Source organism: Anas platyrhynchos, chromosome 9 (genome assembly GCF_047663525.1).
Source record: "Anas platyrhynchos isolate ZD024472 breed Pekin duck chromosome 9, IASCAAS_PekinDuck_T2T, whole genome shotgun sequence".
In the NCBI taxonomy this organism is placed as follows: domain Eukaryota; kingdom Metazoa; phylum Chordata; class Aves; order Anseriformes; family Anatidae; genus Anas; species Anas platyrhynchos.
In genome coordinates, this window is record NC_092595.1 from 20770720 (window position 1) to 20795061 (window position 24342).

The following is a 24342-nucleotide window of genomic DNA, read 5'->3' on the forward strand; positions in this document are numbered from 1 at the left end:
TTTCTCCAGAAATGTGTTTGGATGGAAGCTGTATCTACTGACATAGAACAAAATATTCTTGTTTTTCAAACATTTTCCTTCTATTAGGAGTGAAATTGCCACCTACACAAGGAATTAAAGACAAATTCCGTGTACCTCATAGGAAGAGCAGGCATTAGCCACACACCTTAATTGTTTAGAGACAATGTTTTTCTTCCCAATTTGCCTCATATAATCTTCACATCGATGAGTGTCATTCCCTTCCAACTGCGATTAGCACTGATTTGATAATGCAGATATAAAAGTGTCCTGCTTTCATACCTTTTCTCAGTGCCCTGTAGGCTGGAAAGTGTTAGTCTAACACACAAACACCAGAGAGAAGGCACAGGCCCACTGACAAGTGGACTAAGAAGCAGAGGATACGCAGCAAGATCTATTGCAACATGCCACTAAAATAACTGAGCCAGACTGGAGGACAAAAAAGTCTGCTGAGGGGCAGAAGCACTAAACTAAAGGACAAACAGCAACGTACCAGTGGGACATCTGAAAACATCTAAAACAATTTTGCCTTCTAAAAAGCCATTTCCTTACCTTCATTTTTACATTTTCAAAAGTTATCCATTTGTAAAATGAGTAAAAGGAGCCTTCTAAAAATGATTAATCTGACAGTGTTATTTTTAAGTTTCACAGCATTCCATGCTGTTATGACAAACAGTGCACAGTTCAAAAGAAAGGAATGTTTTATCAAAGTAACCCACACACAAAGAGTACAGAACCCAGCATGGAATAACTAATGGCCCAAACTACAGCATTATTATTTTTTAAGTTTTCAACCTGTGAAGCATTCCGGTTTATCAAGCTGTGATAACCAAATCTTTTCTATGCATACACTGTCCCACCGTCTGTCTCAATACTTGTTTCTTTGCTGAGCACACTGCATAGCAGCACAGCGGTACTGTTGTTTTAAGGGCTCCCGATCCAGCACCACCACAATTAGGGCTGCAGAAATGTCTTTACTTGTAGTGTGCATTTGCTGATGATTGCTCAAATGTGCCACTAATAAATGGTGTAGATTGAAGCACAATTACAGAGGATCGTCCTTTCTGGTTGAGGTGCTTGAAAACAGACATCAGTTTGAAGGGAACTTTGAAGGATAGGTATCTTTCAGTGCAGATTAAAAAGGATAGCAAGCAGGAGCCTGAGAAACAGAGGATTATTCATGCAAGGAAATGCTAGAGGAGGTTCTGCTCTGTCTAGTGACCATGCAGGTCACTAAGATATGAGTTTGTCCTGTTGAAATCAGCTCTAAAAATCCAATTTATCTTTTTGAGAACAGAATGGAGTTTTGTCATGTAAAGCCTTACAGACTGAAAACTGTTCTCTGATTTTGTGCCTAAGCTTATTTTCAGATCACATGAATCATAGGTCAATTGCAAAAACTTCACACTCAGTTCTGACACCACATTACTTGTCTCAGCTACATTTATGGCTGGAAAAGAAAGCAACAGTCAACTCTACTGATGTGCAACCCAAAATGTGCAGCTGCTCTTCCTTCAAATATCTTCATTGTATTTCTCACCACATTATTCACTTCTCATGTGTGGAGTTATGAAGCTTTATCCCAAACTCCATTGAAATCAGTACAAACCTGCAGCATAATAAAACTATAAAAGTACCCTTTTCTCCTCCCCTGGCCGCATTTATGTGAGCTCACTAGAAAATCGCTCAAATGATTACTGTTTACAGGATCTGAAGCACTGTTGTTACTAATGGTCACTGGCACAGTGTTTCTGTGGTACGAAGAAAGAGTGCTGATGGCCAGCTTCTTGGGCTGACTGAGCAGGGTTACTTAACTCGTGAACTTACATAGACATTCAAATACAGTAATTACATGACTCAGTAGTCGGTCTTGTCTGTATCTGGTTAAATAACAATCATTAACTATATTGTAAGAGGAATCCAGGAAAATAAAATGCTCTATCAATCATTGCTATTTTTATCATAACATTTGCCCACTTTTACTAATCTGACTGGTGTCTTCTGCAGTAGCCTCTTAGCATCAAAAGGCTTTTACTACTATAACACATCAATTCTATTTCATCTGAGGGTCTATTTCTACAATCACTAGCAGCAATTCAGAAGAAAAAAATACAGCCATAGCACTAACAAAGGTTCTAAATGAAGAAAAATACTCCAATATTTTTATCTTTTCAATCATTGTATTTTCAGCACTAAAAAGAACAAAAGTAGTAATAAGGTTTTGTAAATGCTAATCAGATAGAGAAAGAGGGTTTAAAGAAAACAGGGTTGTTTACAGTTTATGAAATCATAAAACAACATTATTTTATTGGAAATTACATTTACCTCTGCTTGTTTTCATACCCAGTTCCACACAGACAGGAAAGAAAGATACAGATTTCCTTTGGGAGAAAGTAGAAAACAGAATCAAACTGCAGAACTAATAGATAATTTCTTTTCTACCTAATTTTTCCTCACTCCCCCTCTCCCAAAGCAACCTTGCTTTCTGTACTGAAAATCATTCCAAAAACAGTCAAAGAGATCACAGACTACTGCAGTATTACTTGCATAAAGGAGGAAATGTTCATTGCCTTGCTAACATGCTGTTTCCAGAAATACAGGTGCCATTTCTATAACAGCATTAAAGCATCAATTAACAGAATTGTTTTCTTTTTGTCCTGATGTTCAGGTACAAAGTTGTTTAACTAACAAATAAAATGATTCCTTTTAAAGAAAGCTGCACTGATCCATGTGGCGCAGAGCTGAGCACTACAAGCACCTCATTCTGGACCAGCAGCAGTAGTGCACTACTAGAAAGCATTTCAGAAGTTTTTGTAGGTATTTTAGACTTGTAAGAAATCTAAATGTGGAAAAAAAAAAAATCCTTGCTTGTGGTTTTAAAATACAGTGACATTTCAGACAAAATGAGTATATATATGATAGGCTTATGACTCCAAGGAACTTAACCAATCTGGGGAAAACAGGTAGGCACAGGCTGCAAGATAACATAAGGTGCAGAGGTAAGATGGTCAGAAATACTACATTACTGCCAAGCTAAAGAGGCTCTGTGCTCTTTCTACATGTAACATGCAAAGCCATGTAGCAACTATCAGCTGAAACGCCTCCACACATTGGCTTACAAGTGTCCATGGTTGCCCTTCCATGGTTTCATCATACTCTCTACTCTCCTGTACAGGGAACGAAATTAAATTTACCCCTGTACCAGCAGAAGAAAGTATGTTTATTTTCCTTTCTGTGTCATAAGGCCTTGGAAAGGAAGGCTGGATATTCAGCGTACTGGAAGCAGTCCAAAAGCAGGATGTCTCCTGAGGCTAATACAATTATGGTTCCATTTTGGTTGGCTGTGGAAGCAGAAAGTAACATCTAACTGCAAGGACTGCTAGACAATGGTTATAGTCCTAAGCCTGTGTACTTTGGATTCTGATTTTGTTAGCAAGCGAATGTATGTAGGAGAAGTTACAGAAGAGGGATAGTTCTGACATTGATGGATCCACAAGCATAGCAAGGACTGGGACTTCAAATACACAGTCCTAGGCTTTGACAAAGAGAACAGCTGCATGATGATATACCTCTGCACTTCCATAGAGCAGCTTGCTGATTCAAGGCTATGAGGTAGTTTATTTCATGGATTATACATATATTTAATTAAAATTCAAGATAAATATTTGCAGCAATAAGGTTTTGAAGTACTGTAAAGTTACATTGTATTAAACATTTATTGCAATCATATGAAATATTCCTTCAGTTAAATATTTACTGTTATTTTCAAGATATTGGTATTGAACTTATTATAAACATGGCACAAATGCAAAGCCATCTTTCTCAGAGGCAATATACTTCTTTGAGTTGCTTTTAGACTTATTTCCTGATGGATATTTGCCATTAATGCACTATGACTTTTGCTTTTATGAAAAAGTGCTCCAGCCCAAGCTAAGAGAAAGTTATAATTTAAAAGATGGTTTCCACTGTGCTCAGCATTCTCACAGTAATAATAGTTTGTCCTTTTTCTTAGTGCAGCTTCTGTATTAAATATTTATATTGATGTTTATTTTGTAAACAGAGAAACCAAATTAAGCTACAGACGAAGCCTATGATGTGTTTTAATATCAGCATTTGTTTCATGTTGCGGCCTTTTATACAATTGATTCAAAGGAACATGATAAATAATAAATAATATTTTTAAATTACATCAAAGTATTTTTGTTTGCTGGAGGAGATAACTTTTTAAAAATAAAAAATAGAAAATACAGAGAACATCCAATCCCTATTCTATATGCATTAAAGGTAATGAAATCACCAGTAAATATTTGGCATTCCTGAAGACACCGTAATTGTCACAAGTCCTTTGAAATTTGACCTAAAAACTCACCACATTAGGACTAGAGAAAGCAAAAGGTTTTTGTGTGACATTTTGTGCAATAATTTTTTCCTGATCAATAGTTGAACAGTCCAACAAACTTGAACGTGCTATTTGTAAGACAACAGCATGCATGTATTTAGTTCATTATATTTCCCATGTTTTCCTCAGACTTCTAGAAAGTTTATTAACACTTCTGCTGCTCATGAGTAGACAAAACACCAAAAAAGTGGTGCTTTGGGCAGGAAGGACCTAGGCTTTGTGCTATAGGTAAGATGTTAAGGAAGGATATTCACCTTACAATCCTGGGATTTGTATATACCTGCTTTTTAGGCATTATTCACCCCTCTGGCATCAGTGGTCACACAGTCATAGCTACACAAGGCCTTATAAAATGTCTGATCCTTAATCCATGCTTTAAACCAAAAACACTTAGAAGGTATCCTGCTGCCTGTTGTCTAAATCAACCCTTTAGTGCCATTTGAAAGGTTGGAGTTTTTTGTTTTTTTGTTTTTTGTTTTTTGTTTTTTTTTTTCTTGATTATCAGGAGGCTGTCATTAAAAAGACAAAGGAAAAAAGAATCAACCACAAAAAAAAAAAAAAAAAAAAAAAAAGAGAGAGAGAGAGGGAGAGGGAGTAAGAAGGAAAAACTGGAAAAACTGAGGAACTGGAACATTTATTATTCTTCAGATAAGGTCAGTAAAGACTATCAAGGCACCAGCTGTTATCACAGAAAAGGTGCTTGTGTTTTCCTGTCTAGTTAAAGCTGTCAGTGGTCATGACATAATGCACATTCCTCAAGCTCAATTATCAACACAACTCAGATACTTGTATATTTTTATGTCCCTGCTTTAGCCTGATAGTGGTCTTTTGCTGTACATTCTTTAGATTTTACACACATATATTGGAAGTGTTGAATGTTGGTTTGGTGGTTTGGGGACTGTTTTCCTTCCCTTTTCAATCTGATAGTGAGGTACTGTAGCGGCTGCAATCACATGTTGCTGCAAAGTTGGCTTTAAAGAGGAAAATTAAAGATGCATCAAACTTAGGTTGAATTCACTGACTCCAAAATTAGCATATGCTATTTTTCATGGCCTCAGCTAGAGAGAGTCCTTGTGGACTTTGACCCATATATCTACAGAACTGTTGGCATACGTGCTCCAACAACAACAACAACAAAAAGAGCAAAAGGAGAATTCCAATGAGTGTTCTAGTCATGAAGTGACTTTAGATCACCTAAAAAAAAAGACTGCATTACTCATAGGCAGTTATTTGATGCTGTATATGCACATTTAACTACCTATGTGGTTTCTAATGAAATCATAATTAATTCTCTCCAATTGTAAAATACTGTTTCAATTCCCAAAGCACTTGTTGATTGCAGTTGGTTCATCTCACTCAGCATTATCTTTCATACTATTTTGCTGACTTCCACTGAATGAAATGAAGGCCTAACTCCACTGCCAATATAGAAGTAAGTCATGAGGGTTTCATGCACTGTCCAGTGAGGGAGCACCACAATCTTCTAAAATAACAACGGGTGTGTTTTGCAGGGCTTTGTGTGCTTCCCACCCCAACTAATCACAAGGAAGATCCCAAATCCTGCAAAGTCCAGTGGGCCCCTCAGTTCTGCTCCTGGAGGACTTTTGGATAAGGGAATGCAATGTGCAAAATCCTGTGAGTGGGAGGACAGCTCCACAGGGCCTTCCTGGAGGGCTTCCTGGAAGGCAGGGGATGTAGATGGTAAAAAGAAAGAGCAGCATGAAGGTGCAGGCCTGGAGGCCACAGGTTAAAGAACATTTAATAGGAATGAAATGTCCTCCTTCTTTTAAAGACTAGTGCCATTCAAGAGTAGCAGCCAGGGAATTGCAAGTTATATTGGGATAAATCATACCACTGTCACTGGTTGCACCCAAATCTGTGCTTATACTGGAATAGAAAGCAAGCTCAAGCACTGGATCACTGCTCAGCCCTACTGCTGGCATGCTGCCTGATGCTTTGTGGCAGAGGACAAAGCTGCAGTCTTGTGCTGATGCTCAGTATCAGGACTGCTCCTAAGAGGAGACATGAACTGAACTGCACCCAGTGCAGTTACTTCTGTCTGTATAGGTGATCAGGGCTGTGCGAGCTGGCCGGGTGCCAGCACCCACTGGCACTCATACTGCCTCCCAGGCTGATTCATCCTCACACAGGCTGTGGCACAGCACTCATGTAATTTTAGACCAACCAATTAAAAAAAAAAAAAAAAAAAAAAAGGCAAACATAATTATTAAGACTTCAGCATAAAGGTGCATCACAAATGATGCAGAGGAGATGCTGGGACCAAATTCATCATAGTGTGGACACATTTAACCTGTCGACTATGGAGAGGCCTCTGGCCTTAACAGAGAGGTAGCAAAAGAAATCAAAAAGACATTGGTGCTTTTCCCTGTCTAGCATAACCAAAGCACAACTAAAGATGGTAGCTTCTGAGTTTGAATACTTTTTGCTCTAAGCTATTTAGGAAAGCAAAAATACTTTCTTCCTCCCAACCTACAAAACAGTGTGGATATATTCTGAGTGTTTGCTCAAAGAAACAGGTCTGCACTCTCTCCTTTGCAAGCATAGTGTTTCCAAAGTGTTGCCAGTAAGCTTTTTGCTTTGTAATAAACAGATTCTCTATTCTGATCTTCGAGTACTCTTTTGTCTGTGTCCAAGTTTTCCAAACAAAGAAATGCTGTATGACAGTCTAGTGTTTCTCTGGAAAAAAAAAAAAAAAAAAAAAAAAAAAAAAAAAAAACCTACGGATATTTCTTAAAAAAAAAAAAAAAAGAATTCTGTGAAGGGACACCTTCCTTCTTTTTATAAAAAAGACATTCTTAGGTTAAGCAAAGGATCTGTACAATAGAACTTAGCGAACACAACCTACTCTGTAGAAAACATGCAAACAAATATTTTTCCTCATTTAAATCAATCATACAAGAAGATAAAAATACAAAATCACAGGTATTATATAAGTAAGGTACAGTGCATCAGCAAGCTGCCTGATTTTTGTTTGTACAATATTTTACAAACCAGGCTAAAATGAAAACCATTAATTTCCACTGACTATTAAACATGACATTTTTACTTAAGTTGCATGTCTTTGGAAAACTGCAATCTCGAGGCACTTAATTAGAGCCAATGTTTCTGAAGCAAAGCCATATTTTACAACAACAACAACAAAAAGAAGCCTTATTAGTGCTTGATTGCATGACTCCAATTTCAGTTATATGATCTGGCTAAAAAAGGTATCCTTTCTGATCTCACACCCTCATTCAACCAGAACTGGAAGAGACACATGAACAGGTTTATCACATTGTATTATTTACAAGTCCTGGGGTCTGATCAGAAAAACATGCTGCTGAAATTAAACTAACATTAACCGAGCTGCAGACAAGATATTCTGCTTCTGGTCTAAGTTCAAGATACTCCAGAAAAGACAGAAAAAATGAAGATCTTAAGCTTGAATCCAGTCCCCATTTGCCAATCAAGTACGTCTGGAGGGTAATTTCTTGCTATTTTGAAGTTGCAAAACAACAACAATCTCACTGACTAGCCTGGTATGTTAACAGCAATATCAGAAGTCTACTTTAGTCATCGTTTACTCTCAGCATCTTCACACGAAACAAAATAGTCCCAGACCTTTCTAAGCTAACCAAACATAAACATTTCAACATATACAGTGATTATGTGTGAATGTTGAAGTACTTCAGGATAGAAGGTGAGATATTAATAAACCTAATTGTGATCCCAATCATTGCTTATGAATTCCATTGACTAACAGGTTTGGGTTTTGCTTTTTTTAGTATTTGCTATCTGCATAAAACCACCAAGTTCCCCCATGCCCTCATTGTCTGCCTTTTGGAAAATGTACATATACCTAAAATATGGATTTCCTACTACATATACATTTAGTTAGCTAAACAATATGTAGTGTATTGATGTTCTTATTCTGCAGAGCACAGTCATTACTTCAGATCTTTGCCAATCCCAGGGATGCATATTCAGCCTGATAGCCAAAGGGCATAGCAAGAGCTTGAATCTGTCTTACATATCTGACACATACCTGAGAAAGACAAGACACTGATGCACTGGTAGCTGACTTCGTTTGGAGTGACAGTATCCTAGGAAGTCTTGGACTATTAAAAACAAACCAAAAAAACAAACAAACAAACAAAAAAACCATATCTAAGCAGCATACATCAAGCTAACTCATCTACATGACATGCCTACTTTTGATTATGGAAGTTTGATACCACAGCTTTATACCCAACAAACATTTAGCTCTAAAATTTAATCACTTAGGAATCTTTCATTACGTAGGCCTTAGAGATCTTAATATTCTTTAGAGCTGAAGAGAGGAGAAAGAAGTCCCACCTTAGGCAGCCCATTACCTAGATATAGGAAATAACATAGCAGGGTCCAGTTAAAATAGAAATGTTATAGAGTATCTTCAACCGATTCTTAAAGGTGTCATGCTTAGCCTTAGATAATTATTTTTTACATAATTTTGTTGTAATTTTTACTTGCTTGATTCTCAGAATAAGAATATTCTGCAGAATAAGAATTTCCTTTGCGGAAGGAAAAGTCAACTGCAATGATAAATTGCATAAGATACAATGAAAAGTATTCACTAATAGAGAAACCACCATGTCTCAAGCACTTTTATAACTAAGCCTCAAGGAAATAGCTCTTTCTGAACAATGCTGTTATTCAGCATTAAGCTGAGCATCAGAAACATTGGCAGCCAGATAGTTCCAATGGTGCTGATATGTCAATAAATTCATCTTTACTTTCGGCCAGGTCACAGCCCCAAAATAACATCATTGACACTTGCAGGTAAACTCATAACTACGGAGGTGCTTTATCTACTATATATATATATATATTTAAATGTATCTACTATATGAAAAATTTTAACATTAGTCATTTCAGGTAATGAAAGTCCAACTTGCCTATCACAGATCTAATAGGCAGAATACTGCACTACATTCTTTTCTTGCTTCCCAATATGTCCCATATAAACATAACATACTCCCACTGTCTTTCTCTGGACCTTCGTCACTGTCTCTTCCCCATAAAAGCGCAAGGGAATAATATGCTGCCAGGTAGCTTTGGCTTAATATTCTAAGAATAGATTTTGCTCTTCTTTTCTAGATAATACATCCTACCAGCAATCTGGTATCAACAGGTTATGATATGAGAAAGACACTTAGGTAAAATGCAGTTAACAGTGAAATTATACTGGCTAGAAGAACAGGTAACTTAATCCTCAACTATCTAATCTGACACGTTAGGTTTGTTCTAGACTCTGCTCTTTGGGAAATGCCAGATGTGGCCTTTTCCCCAAAACTATCAGTATCTCTTTTTCAATAGCCATAAAAATTCAGCTTGAGTAAGTCTTTGTTTAGAACTGAAAGGTCAGAACTGGTATGAAAACAGAGCTCCTTCTTCTGCTAAAAAGTGGAATAATGCATATAACTGAAGATTTAGTAATCTGAGAGAGTTTGTAAATGCAGTAGATTAACATAGTTCAGTCATCCTGGTACTGCCCTATGAAGCTCTTGATCTGATAGTGATGAGATACTAAGAACTGCCGTGATTTTTCAGGGTGGAGTGCCAACATAGACTAAAAATTTCAGAAATGTAATAAGACTTTCTTTCTGAAGACAGACCTGGGGACACTGTCTCAAAATTGTTAGGAAGAAACCAGCTGTTAGCAACACTTGCAGTTTTACTTCCTAACTGAATAAACTCTAAAAGAAATGTATATCAGATGCATAAAAATAAAATCAGGAATCAAAATTAAGGCTGAAGAGAATGATAGAGTTTCCTTCAACTTTCTGTCAAGCTGCTTTACTCTGATTTTCCTGGAAGTCTTGCTTGGTTGTTCTGTGCCTTGAAATGTGGCACTTTTCAAAACACCAATTTAAAGCAATAATTGCAATTAAAACCTGTTCTCTCAGTCAAATGAGATCTCTTGTGCTTTGCATCCATCATGTCCTAAAATAACCAATAAACTAAAAAGAACCTTCTCTGCACTCTCCACTCCCAAAATGTTATTTATTTTTTTTATTTGTACAGTTCAAAAGAGATAACAGTGCACTTGACTGAGCATTTAATATCAGGGAAGTTTTTAAAGTTTTCTCTTGCAGAGAAGGGATTCCTCAGAAAACTCCATCACCAAATGAATTACTTGCCAGCAATGTGAAAGGGAGAAATGTTGGGTGAAATTGAATGAGATAAAGCCATGGAGGGACAGAACACAAACGAAAAGGAAAGTGCTGGAAGATGTATGAGTGCTAAAAAGGTCTACTTGCTGCACACAGGGCTGCAGGGCTAATACTAGAAATAGGGCAATAGTACATCTAAATCATGAGTAGGCAGAAGCTTAGAGGACAGTTGTACTGTGCCTGTTTCCAGGAACCCAGGCTTAAGCAGGCTATCAGACCTGATTCAAAACTTTATAGCATTCAAACCATAGAGAAGGGACCACCTTAGATATATAAAAGAAACAGAACTTTATTCTCAGCTAAATTCAGGGATCTCTGGAAACAAACTGGGTAGAGAAACCGGAAAGGATTTTCTTGTCACCATGTGCTGAGATTTTATGGCTAATTCTAAAGGCATCTGGGCTGGGGCTATGTGCAGAGCATCTCCACTACTCCATATAGCCCTTGTTGCTGGCCCATGAGCACTGTGAGCACCTCAGTCCTTGGGTTTCCCATACAGGCAGAAGCACACCTAAGCAGGTGCTGGGAGAAGACTTTATGTTCCACATCTTATAGCTATTAAAAAAGTAGACAAGGGAGTGGGGGAGGAGACTGGGAAGGGAGAATCACAGAGCTAATTGTGGAAAAGATTTCCTTTAAATGCTAAACAACCTTGAAGAAACATGATGGCAGTTGAATAACTGATGATAACACCAAATACCGGTTAAAGCAAGAGAATACAGTTGTAAATACAAAATGAGAGCAATAAAGTTCAGGCCAACTTGGATAGATTAAGAGCACACACTTATAAATAACTGCAGTTCCATGATGGAAGAGGCAATGTAATGAGGCAATAAGAAAAATCGACATATTCCTCTGTTACAAAACACTAAGCATGAATTGATGCTTACACTTGTCGTGAATAAAAGTCTTCCTCATATCTTCCACACAGTGGCTGGTGACAGAAAAACCCTGACAGAAGTAGTAAGGCTTTTAAGAGGTACAGTGTGTATCTGCTACCGCAGTATGTAAATGACAATGCATAAGGGAGGTAGAAAAAAATACATATGTTTTCTAATTTACTTAAATGCTTCTGTGTAAACACAAAGCAGATCTTCAGATTTCAAGCATCATTCTTGTTAATACCCAGATTATAGAAAATATGTACAAGTTGATGGATAAAGCTAAAAGTTACAAATATACGTAAGATTTTGTCCAGTCCTCTGAAATTCATATGCATATACGTTAAAATATTCTGTCTGCCATTAGTTAATTTGTCACTAAAATATTATGCAGGTTAACATTTGACTATGATGGGTAAGCAAATCTACAGTTTCACTGAAATGGATTGCTTTCCATTAGCTTTACTTTTTCATTGCCAATGAATAAAGGCAATAGAAAACTGCAAGCTCAGACACTTAAGAAATATACTAAGCACACAATTACTTACAATATTTGTGAAGAAACAAGAATGGACATCCATAGAAAATGCTGAACAACCTTAAATTATTCCAACACTTACCTATATAGTCCATCTCTCTCTAGCACCACATTTACTTAGATTTATACCTGCATTACAGTAATACCAAAAGCTTTTAATTTCATTATGTTGCATAAAATTACTTACAGTGCTTTTCATCATTTCATGTTTTGAATGATGGAAGGGGATATACACAGTATTAAAATGCTGACTGAATAAACTACCTGAGTTATTAGAACCAAGTATCGCAGAAGGAAAAGTAGGGCCAAGATTGAGAGACTTTACTCGGCCATCATTTTGGAGAATGCAGCATGTACATGTACATGCATTCCTACAAGAGGAAATGGCCTTAAGTTGCACCAGGGGAGGTTTAGGTACAATATTAGGAAAAATTTCTTCACTGAAAGGGTTGTGAGGTATTGGAACAGGCTGCCCAGGGAAGTACTTGAGTTGCCATCACTAGAGATCTTCAGGACAGGTAGATATACTGCTTAGTGACATGGTTTAATGGCAGACTTGGCAGTGGTAGGTTAAAGGTTGGACTCGATGATCATAGAAGTCTTTCCAACCTAATTGACTGTAAGGTATCTTGTTTGCAGCTGTGTAAAAAGGCATAATAGATGTAGGATTAAAAAAAATAGACATTCTAATTCCATACAAGGCATCTCACAGATTGGTCAAATCCTTGCAGACAAGCAAAGGGATTTTTTAGAATGAGAACATGAATGTATTTAATGTCCTAAATCTGTGTAAGCTGTAAGAACAAACTTTAGTATTTCAAATACCCTGAGTTTTCCTTCAGTCTGGAGAGTCCACAGTTGCCTTCCACTTTTTGATCACAAACACCTGAATTAGACACGGGAGCATAAGAACATAAAACCCCTGTGCCCAACTGTAGTGCTACCTAACTTGGGCTGGCTAACTTGGGGGGGGGGGGGGGGGGGGGGGGGAATGTAGCTCTTCTTACCAAAATTGATAGCTCCAAAAAAGGCAGTGGAATCTGGAGTAGGAGAGGAAAGTGCACCAAAAATGCTATTTCAGTAAAATATAAAAGTTCTCGCTGATTCAGAATTGATACATTCCACTTCCTTTTTCATGTGGAATTTTAACTGTTATGCTTTCACAGACTCTTCTGATTCATAAGTAGCACTGCTGCATATAGAGTGTATCACACTACTGAAATCAAGTTGTTAGGTGTTCTATGTTAAATGTTTTATAAATCATTAAAAAAAATAAATTTAAAGCAGACGCTGCTGCTTGCTGTTTGACAAATCTTATCTTTTTAAGTGTACTCTATGTGTGTGCCAATAAACCATTATTGGATTTCAGAATTATACAATAAGTATTTCCAAGCTCCGAAATAGAGAATATATATGCATATAGATAACAGATATGCATATTCACATTCTCATCCTATGTGAGAAAAGGGGGAAAAAATACTTTTTGAATCAGAAATTCTTAGTTTGAGCCTTAGTACTTACGCAGTTCTCAGGGTGTCATGGATTCTATGACTTAGATACTGGGAAAAAGCTGATGAATTCGTAGACAAGCATCATCAGCCTTAGAATGAAGATCCTCAATAGCAATCCTTCAAAACTTAATGTAATAATAAAACAGAAATAAAGCCAGCAATGTTGTTTCCTCCTCCTATCACCCAGAAAAGCCACTGTACTGTATATCCAGATTGTAAATACAGAATCTATTTGTCGTGATACACAAGATCACGTCTAAATTGCTGGAACATCTCTTTTTGTAGCAAGTAATTTACAGCTTGTGTACACTGGCCAAGTTCCACAGGTCATTCAGAATTACAATTGTTTCTCTTAAGGAGTGACTCATGTACCATCACACACAAGTGATAAACCACATTTGTTAAACACTTAATTGGCAATTCACTTTCTAACTTTAAGGGTCAGACTGCAAGCACTTGGAGCAAAATACTTCAGAAAAACTCCACCTGCTCTCCCTTCCATATTTGGTTACACCGGTGTAATTCAGATGAAGAAAAATCCAAATCAGTCTCATGTGGTATGAAAATAATACTTCTGTAAAGCACCCAGCTATACCAAGTTCTATTTAAAAATTGGTGTGCCATTTGAGGGATTCGTGGTGGGGAAGAAAGTGATGGGGAGGGCATGTTCTGAAGGTAGTCTAACAGTCACATTTATACAGGCAATAGACAGAGACTTGGTGACAGTATAATGCCTAAATCTACACTGAGCCATTGAAACAAGAAAATAACAGATCCATCATTATTTACATGTTGTTGGAAGTGTGTCACCAACCTCACTACAGAGGTTTATATCTGCAAAACTTGGACATTCCTGCGTAGAGTCAAGAGAGATTTAAATGGTGGCCTTTTGGGTATCCTTCTTGTAAAGCTTACCGTTTTATGACAACATTGCAAAATCAGTTCATACCTGACTGGTCCCATACAATGTGTTAAAACACATGGAGCAACACAAAAACAATGACAGAATATATTTGTCAGAGATCATTAAAGTCCCACTGCTTTATAGAGACTGATAAATTGATGAAGTGTGAAAGAACCAGTTCCTTCAAATCTGTTTGATTACTAGGTAACTTCTCTGGCCAACTGGTAACTGCCCAGTTTGGCAATGGATGTGTTATCTTTCAAAGTTGGACCCCAAGTGCCCAGTCTGCCAATAAAGTTTTTAATGGGAAGGTGGGAGAAGGGGCAGAAGGGGCCTTTGTTTCACACCAAAATGAAATTAAACTAAAACATTCATATCCTCTTCAAGTTAAGAATAAGATTTCTCTCCATGACTGAGTGAAACTGCCAATAATTGTAAAGCCCAACTTTGAACACAAGCCTTACACAAGACAGATTTCGAAACTGAAAAATGCTTTCTGTCTTTGTTTCTTCATGTTCTAATATTATTTCTCCCAGTTCAACATGATAGCTTAGATGTGTTACCTGAAAGGGAATTCCAGGGACTCTTACTCCTGAAATGATATGAAACAACTATTTCATGTAAAGAGTAACACTCATGGGAGCATAAATATCAGTTCTGTGAAGATGCAGGGACAATATATTCAGAGACCTAGCTGTGCTACTAAGAAACCTCTTCATTAGAGCGATTCATTTGTTTGGATTAGGTTCTGCCAGCTGAACACAAAGTTTTCTTCCTGAGAGATCCCCTTGACTCACTGACATTTGTAAAGTGCTATAAAATGCTAATTGGTATCATCAGCAAACCATTAACATTCTGTTTAGTCTTGTTCTCAAAGCAAAAATTATAATAGGAAATAAAATGTCATCCAGAAAAGAAATAGCTGAAGACTTTAACAAGGGTCAACCTTTATTTTCCTTTAGATGTTAAACATATCTGTGTATTACTGCTTGTCCTTACAACCCTTCTGGATATACAAAGCCTTAACAGTCAGAAACAACCATTTCTGCCCCTAACAAGTTGCCTCCAGCCAAAGAAGTTTGTTGCTATAGAAAAATCAGTATTCTAATAAAAATCTGTCTTTTACTAATTTTCTCTGACTTCTGTGTTCCTAATATTCTTTGCTTATCCACAGATTGGCTTTCAGCTGACCAACAGTTTGCATTTTCACCCCAAGCTCTGGCTTGGTTCTTCCTGTATTACTCAGTCAGGTAGATCTTTTCCACCAGATCTTGGAAAGAGAAATCAGTCTGCTCTACTGTACTAAAGTACAAGATGCTTTTCATAGCTTTACTAGGTTGAATACTGCAGAGTTCAAGCACAACACGGTGTCTGAATTACAGTAACATGTAAAAACATTTCTGGATAACAAATACTTTATTGCCACCAATTTAAAACCATAAACATACTCTGAATCCAATTCAATATATTCCTTATTTGTTCCTTATTCTCTCTTTTTATTATTATTAGAAGGCATAAATTTCCAACGAGGCTTGTGCTTGACAAGGCTCCATTATTTGCACATGACAAGGTTTATCAAAAACAGTTGGATTTTTATGAGGAGTCTTTCATGTTTCCTCCATAAAATATAAATAAATGAAAAGGATTAGATGGAGGAAGCAGAGCATAATTCATCACCAATGTGAGGCAGAAGGAGCAGACTGCAGATGGATGAATTGAAGAAGAATGTTGTGACTGGTCTATAGAAGAAAGCTACTGTCTCCATCGAACACGGGGGCAAAGAGTTCAATAAAGCAGCACTAACTTCTCTTGCCACTTCTACATGTCCCTAAATGCACAAACTACAGAATCACCCTTAGATGCAAAAACACATAAAACAGTAAGACAACTGTCTAGTTTGATTTGCTTAGCTAATACTTGTTTGTTTTGTCCTTATAGGATAAATTACAAGATGAGAAACTCAAAATTAAATCTACTCCCTGTAAATAGTTAGAGAACAATTAGGAGGAAAACCCTTTTAATGTTGCAGCGTCTCACTCTGTTCTCCATTACTTGCATGTCAGTCAGATAAAAATCCATTAAAATGCCTCATATTCCCATAAAAACAAGTGGTGGAGACAGTGGACCACTTTTTTTTTGCCCAACTAAATCTGAAAAGTTTCATGTAATCCTAAAGCAAATCCATGGGATTACTTCTATCCATCATATATGCCATACAAAGAAACTTGGGAACACATTTGTTTTCTACACAAGTCAGGCAACTCTATCACCTTCCACGTCTTTGTGGTAACACCATATAAAAATTAGGCACATGCTAACTGTGGTTATTTGCATAGAATTTTAAAAGCAGCAGAAGTTGGTTAATTTCAGATGCAAAGTGGTCCCAAACTTTAGGTATTGCACGCAGTCAGCCGAACTGAACTTCCATTTCTCTTGAAACTCTAAATTTGAGCATCCACTTTTGGTCCAGCTGATAATAAACACAGTTTTGCACAAAAGAAAAATTCTAATGTTTAGATTCAGTAAAGTAAATACAAAGCCAAAAAGCACATTTTTTTTAATATAGTAGAAAGTCAAAATACCATCTTAACTTCCTAAAACAAAGTAAAAATATTTATAACCATTTATTTAGATACTTTTCTGCCAAATTAAATCAACATCAATATGTTCCCATAAAACATTTCTCTTTTGGTGAAACTGCAATGAAAAACTTCTCAAATGTTACAGTTTGAAGAGAGCATTTCAAAGGACTGTCCTCAAATAAAAGCTGATGCTCATCACAGACACTTGAAGTGGAAAGCACACGCTTCTTGGATGCAAGTACAGTGCAAATACTTAGGCAGATTAACTATGAAAATATTATCTCACCATAAACCACTGCAGTATGCTCTGTATTTTTTCAAAACAAGTAGAAAGACCCTCCCCTAAGCTGGTCTCTTACTACCTCATAACCCTACCAATAAAAACTTCTGTTTTTTATCTATATGAGGTGTGCCTTTCTTCCCACACCTACACAAGACTCTGCCTGTCAGTACTAAATCTGTTTCCAGTAACAAAGGAGTCGGGGGAGACCGTCCTTAGAGACTGAGTGAATTAGCCAGAATAAGTATGAGATCTTAAGTTAAAATAATGGTTTAAAGAATGATGGTCACAAGATGGAGAGGCACTGTCTGAAGGAGATTAATTTTGCTAAAAGTTTCAACACTGAAAAGATATACATATTTAGCCAATCCTCTGATTCAAGCGTGTAAGCCACTGTAGAAATCTAATAAACATTTTTGGAACAATTTTGCATCATCTTGTCAAAGCATGAGTTAAATCACAAGTGTTAACACGCAAGGTAAATAAAATCTTAAATACCTTCTTGCTTTATTTCAGACTTAGTTCCGAAAGAATAACTTCATGCTTCAATTTTTCCTTCATTTTAACATTTTCATTTTTGGTCCTGATCCCACAAAGTTTTATATACATGATTTCCTCATACAAGCGAAGCTGAATACTTGCATTATGGTTTGCAGGACCTGTGCCTTACGTTGCACATTCTTCATGCAGTATTCTACCAGTACTACAAAAGTAGAGAAATAATTAATGGGCAACAGGAGGGATTCAGGTGCTACTTCAGGCAAACTCATTCCCAGGAATTTCTTTTGATGCAGGCTATGTAGCTGTGGATTGACTAGCTAAATCTCTGCATTAATGAAGTCTATCTTTTATTCATAAGTCTAAAGCTGAATGTTTTCATTTGTTGGAAATGAATTGTGACCTCCTGGTACTTCTCCCCCTGCCAGTCCATGTGATATTTAAATGTGTTGTATATGCCCTGATTTGATCAGGTTGTACAAACCTGACTCAACTGATGATAGAATCTGACCAGATAACCTTATTATTTGTTTTGGACTGTTGACTAAATCTTTGGCACACCCTATATTGCGTTGCAGCCAGGATCAAAACAGGGGCAAAAAAAAAAAGCAGCTATGAAATTATGTTTCAATATATGGAAGGTCTAAATCAGATCTGTAGACATGCTAGCAATAAACACAAGGCAAAGTCCAGCTCCAGGCAGACTGGGAAAGTTTCCCTAAGTACTGTGCACCAGGACATCAGCATTACATTTGCTCTTGCTTCTCCTTCTGATCACAAAGCTGCTACAGTTTAGCTCCTGTTACTTGATTCTGGAAGCAGAACAGTGATTTTCCTGTAATCAAAATTAATGAACTCACATGGAAGCACTGATACTTAAAGCAACATACAACAAAGGTAACATGGAGATATTAACTGCTACAACCTGGGATTCAGCCTTCCAGGGACAGTTCAAAAGAAGCCAGTGATTGAGAGAAGTCAACATGCAGAGTCCAGCAAGCAATAATTGATATTCTACAGGGCACCAGAGCTGTCTTTGTGACTCTTTGATAAAAGAGGGAGCTCGGTCATCAGCTGGCCACTACCTCTAGACCTAGTCCCTACTGACCTTCTGCATGTCAACAACGTGCCAGATGTGATGTCTCTGGGACATATGGGATCCCTGGAGCAGAGTGTGAAACACGGATAAGTGACAGGGCAAAGCTGATTTACTCAGCCTTATTCTCTCCCCAGAGTTAGGCATCAACAGAATACACCCACTCCTCACCTACAAATATCAGTTCCTTAGCCACCAAAAGAATGAACAGAGAATTAAGTTAAACCAGAGCAAGCTTAAGGCTCCTCAGTGCTATGCACTAAGTTCAGCTTTGCCATACCAAGTACGCGTAAGGTAGAAAGATTGGTTTTACAGCAGGGAGAGAGGGGATTCGAGAAAAAGCAAAACAGGGAAAAGGATGTACAATAATTAACTGGACATAAGAGAGCACAAACAGGCATTTGGGGTGTCTTTGTCACAGAGAAGGGCTAGAAGAGATCAGTTCTGAGGAACTGTAATTCAAGGGATCATTTTTTTCCAATGGGGACACAGCTGAAAAGGTTTTCCAGACCCAGTTCTGTCCATTGCACAATGTAAGCAGCATACATTATGACCCAAGGACACAGAGGACAGGGGCTGACTCAGGATGCGCAAGTTGTCCTGAGACAAGCATATTCTCTGCTTAACAGGACCAACCAGATAGGCAGGAAGCAGGTCGCAGGTGCTATGCACATGCCTTCACCTCTTCCCGCAGTAGACATCTGGCACCTCTGAACTCCACAATTCATGTGCAGTTACTAGGCCATGTTCTCCTTCTGTACCCATCCTGCCATGCTGATGATAGAAAGGGGAGAAAATCTAACAACTATCCAGAATTTGAGTAGGAAATCCCAAGGCATCACAAAGACGTTAGCCCTATGGGTTGAGTGCCCTGGGCCTCAGTCTGCTGCAAGAGCCCCTGGAGTAGCTGGAATGCCAGTTGTGCACTGCTGCTCAATCCTCATAACATCAAAGGCCTGATTACACACCAGGACAAGCTTCCTCTGAGACCGCCTCTCCATTTGTGCCTGTGATTTCTTAACGCTTTTATTCTCAATAACATGCTCATAGAATGAATCAGGGAACACAGAAAAATATCCCAGACTGTCTGTTCAGAAGGTGTATTTCACACCCTAGGGCTGATTCAGGATTTCAGTCCAGCTGTTAAGACCTTCCTGTATTACTTTAATAACAACCAAAAGAAATCTTTAGCTCCAAAATTTTTCCAAAGTTTAAAAACAGACTAAGTAAATGATAGTCATATTTTATGGGCAAAATTCTTCCCCCTAATCACACCCAAAAGCAGTCCATTCCTTACATAATTCCAGTCATTTCCAGGGAATTCCTTAAGAAATGATGCTTTGTCATGGACAAGACGTGAATCCTGCACACTCCAAAACCAATTTCTGTGGACTAGACAGGAAATACATCTGACTCTTCCATAATATAATTATTATTATTTTCCTGCTCATTGAGAAACAGAACTGATGCCATTATATTCCTCTGCTTAGAAATAACAAACCACTAAACCCAAAGGGATGAATAAGAGCAAGGAAGACTGATTAACAAAGCCATTGCTAAGTTAATTGAGCAGAACGTCACTATTTCCCTCTGAAAAAAAAAATAAATGCTTTTCATCTCAAAGGATTCATAAACATTTTGCAAATTCTGTATATACAGAGCTGTACATGGTCTGAGGACCTATTGCCATACCTAGCAAGTGAGTTTTTAAATAAATTAACTGTGGTTACTTTAATTAGTGGCAAACTGGGATCGTTTGCCAAAATAACAACTTAAGAAAATATTTGGTTCACACTCAGGATTGTTCACCTTAGAAACACAATTCTGCAGTGAAGAGATCCAGCTATGGCAAAATCATTCTTCCAGTCAAGACAGCTTGCACTGTGCGTTTTTAGCATTTAAAATTTGCCAAAAGCCAGTTCCATACAAGTCAGCCAATGTCTAAGAAGCCGTACATTCTTGAAACTACAAGAATGCTCACTGTTTCAAATAAGGTTCGATTAACTTAAGGTCCACCTGCCAGACAGAAGCTGTACAAACAAGATGAACATATAAAGCTTGGAAAAAATGTTCCTAATCAATCTTAAAGACAAACTCTCAGAAGAAAGAAAAAAAAAAAAAAAAAAAAGGGCCTGTAGTAAGGATGGCTGTTCCATAAGAAAAATTGTTCTGGTAATACTTTGCAAACTATTTATTACCTATTTCACTGTGATTCCAAAGGCTGTTGGCAGCCTGCACTGCAATTTGACTACTAGAAACCTTCTTCTACATAGGCAGACTTCATGAAAGTGAAATTGGTCCAGAGGATGTTCAAGTTTTGCAGTTTGCCAACTAGAGATCATTGTTATAAGTTGGTGAACAGATTGCAGCTTTCATTACCTCACCATTTACTGAAACCTGAATCAAAACAACCCCAAAATATAGTAACCCAAACTTAATCACAACAACATTGGCCTGCTGCACACTGACACAAGTTTGTATAGGTTTAATTGAAAGTGTATGTTCGTGTATCAAGCCTGGAGAGACTTAGCTTAAGAAGACAGATAACTCAGTGGTATGTGCCCCCCCCCAAACTTTTGGCTGGAGGGAAAACAGGGAGTGCTTTGAAGTTTCTTATAAGATATAGAAAGCAGTACCTGACTCAGAGTGGGAATATGCAGATTAGAATTCCTCAGGTATTGAGCTCTTCTGGTTCACAAATTGTTTGTGTTTGAATGCAGTCTGAAGGAGAGGAAAATAAACAGAGCCATACCATATTAATGACACAGTTGAGGAAACGATTCCAAGACTATTTTTCCCTCTAACAAGAAGTCCTTCTGGCATATGTTGGAAACTGTTGTTTGATATCAGTAAATTCTATGCTAATTCTTCACAGAGAACATACTATAAAGTAATAATTTTTATGAGAATTTTAATTACCAATCAAATTATTTTGTGTTTCACCTAGGGGAGGTGCAAGGGTGTTTTTACCTTACTTTTGGTTCTGTTTTCAAATTCCAGTTTCCATCATTTAAGAAATGTTAATGATGCTAATGAATACTAAAGGTCAGATAGCTAGCTTGTGTAAATTAGCACAGCCCAGTTGATTTCTGCAGCTCTACTGATTTACAGTTACCAAGGACCTTAAGATCCTGGGATTGCAATTTACTAGTCTTGGCTACGGATTTTGTTCCATATATTCACCCGATTAGAAATATTTATAGAGTCGAGCTAAAATGCAGGTTAATGCAGTGAATGTCAATCAATATGAACCAAAACAGTTTTTCACATTCATTTCCATTAGCATAATAAAACAAGGAAGCCTGACATAACCTGGTGCTAAGAATGAATGTTATATTTTGCCAAATGGGATTTCATAGAGAAACTTCAGAAAATCCCAAAGATTTCTGGCAAAATCAATGGAAGTCAAGGTAAATAAAATACTCCTTTTTCTGAAAACACCAGAAATCCTGTGAAAGAAAACATTTTTTAACAGAATTAAATAGGGCATCTACAGGAACAGATAAAGCTCAAATGGACTCTTCAAGTTTTTTGTTTGTTTATTTGTTTTCCCCTAACAGAGGGCTGTAAGTTTTACTTAGTTCAGAATTAGATTGAAATTGGATGGAAAGTTGCCCAGTAATAAAGAAAACCTTTTTGGATCTTAGGTAATTTGCAAGATAAATTTGTTTGGATAAGAGTAAAGGGCTTGAAAATCTTCCTCCACCACTTTAAGAATTTGAAAACATAACTTAGAAATTTTGTGAAGATGCCTGTAGTTCACCCTCTGAGACATTCCCTCACCTACCTGCTGACTGCTTATTTTGGCACAGAATCTGTCATCTTCTAAACAAATTGTTGTACCTAAAAAGTATTTGGAGTTCTGTTCCTACCCCTAACCAGGACACATAAGAAACTGGAATTTGTATTTTAAGCCAGCTACAAAACCTCCTTTTATATTAAACAGTTTCTGCTCAATTCATACCTACCTGAAGCACAGCAGTCTCATCAATCTTGGGTCTACAGCCTCTGTTATCATATTATTTTCTCCCCTCCCACAGGGAAGGCACAAAGCTGCATTTTGCAGCTTCTGCCCAGAGAAACTGCCAAAGTCCTTGAGGTTTCCGCAATCTGATTGCTATACACGTTAGCATTGTCTGATCCATGAGCGACTTTTGACTCTTTTTCTACCCAAGAGCAGATCTCATTTTTCTGTCTCTTCTAAAGTCATGCAAAACAAGAATTGCAATGGCATACATACATACATATATATATATATATATATATATATATATATATATATATATATTTATTTATTTATTTATTTTTTACCTTAGCTCTCTTTACTCCTTAAAACGCATAAATGCTACTGAATAATGAAAATGCATTTTGTCCTCTGGAACATATGACAGTCCAGGGGAGCTCTTCTTCCATTTGTAGCAGTTTGAGACTAATATATGTTAATCAGCCTTCTGTGTCTCCCACTGTCATTGACACCTTGCCCTCCCAGTCCTCCTGCTGTGAAGCGACATGGCACAAGAAATTTAGGCATATTCACATATTTTCACATTACCACAGTACAAGAGTCCAGAGTTAAAGTAGAAAACATTCATTTAAAACAAACTTAATTTAGAGAGACATCAGCCTGATGTATAGATAATGTCAGACTACAGTACAGGAAAAGCTGAGCTATGGCAGACTGGGCAAATAGTGGATGGCCAGAAAATGGTAACTAGGAGATAGCAGGCACTAGTTAATATATCCCCCAAAATACTGCAGATGTTGAACAAACTCCACCAGCAGTAATCAGTTTAAATACTATCCTGTTCTACACCAGTAGAGGTACCACACCAGGTAAGTATAATGATGGCAGTTTGACACTGATTATTTCACGGAAAAAACAAGACAAGACTTTTGCTACATGAGGCAATGTAAAGATGTGCACTGAACCAAGCTAAAGAAGAAACATGGGAAGAGTATTATTCACCTAGACACAGTTAACAAACTACACAACTTTTGGATCACTTCCTTCTGCCAGCTTAGAACATGGACAGAGTGAAGATACATGTGTCTATCCCCAGTGCTGCTTGTCAAATTCCTTCAAATTCCACTCAATCCTTCCATATCCTTTGCATACAAGATACTCCCATTTTCTCCCAGCAAGGAAGAAATAACCATTGTGCAGTCAGCCTGCATATCTCCCTCTCTTTCTTTCCAACCATGCTTAAAGCAGGGAGCAGTTCCAGCTAAACTTACATGCCTGTGCATGAAGCAACCTCTTATCAAAGGTGGAATACTAGTATGGGAATAACAGGATGTTTTACTCTTCCTTCTTGTTACGACAATATAGCCATAATCACTATGTATTACCCTTTCTGATACAAATCATTATTTACACATCTTGCCCAAGGGGAAGGGGGGGGAGGAGTTTTGGATAGAAAATG

The 24342-nt window shown here is 37.5% G+C and overlaps 1 long non-coding RNA gene across 9 annotated transcripts in view; it reads right to left on the reverse strand.

The window, feature by feature from the left end:
* Window positions 1-2267: 2267 nt before the first annotated feature.
* Window positions 2268-24342, reverse strand: part of LOC106018726 (uncharacterized) — a 125763-nt gene continuing 103688 nt past the window's right edge. For all 9 annotated transcript variants that reach the window (XR_011811471.1, XR_011811469.1, XR_011811470.1 and 6 more), the window contains 2 exons: window positions 8463-8535; window positions 2268-2399 (listed from right to left, as the gene is read on the reverse strand). This is a non-coding gene — a long non-coding RNA (uncharacterized lncRNA). The remainder of the gene's footprint in view (window positions 2400-8462; window positions 8536-24342) is intronic.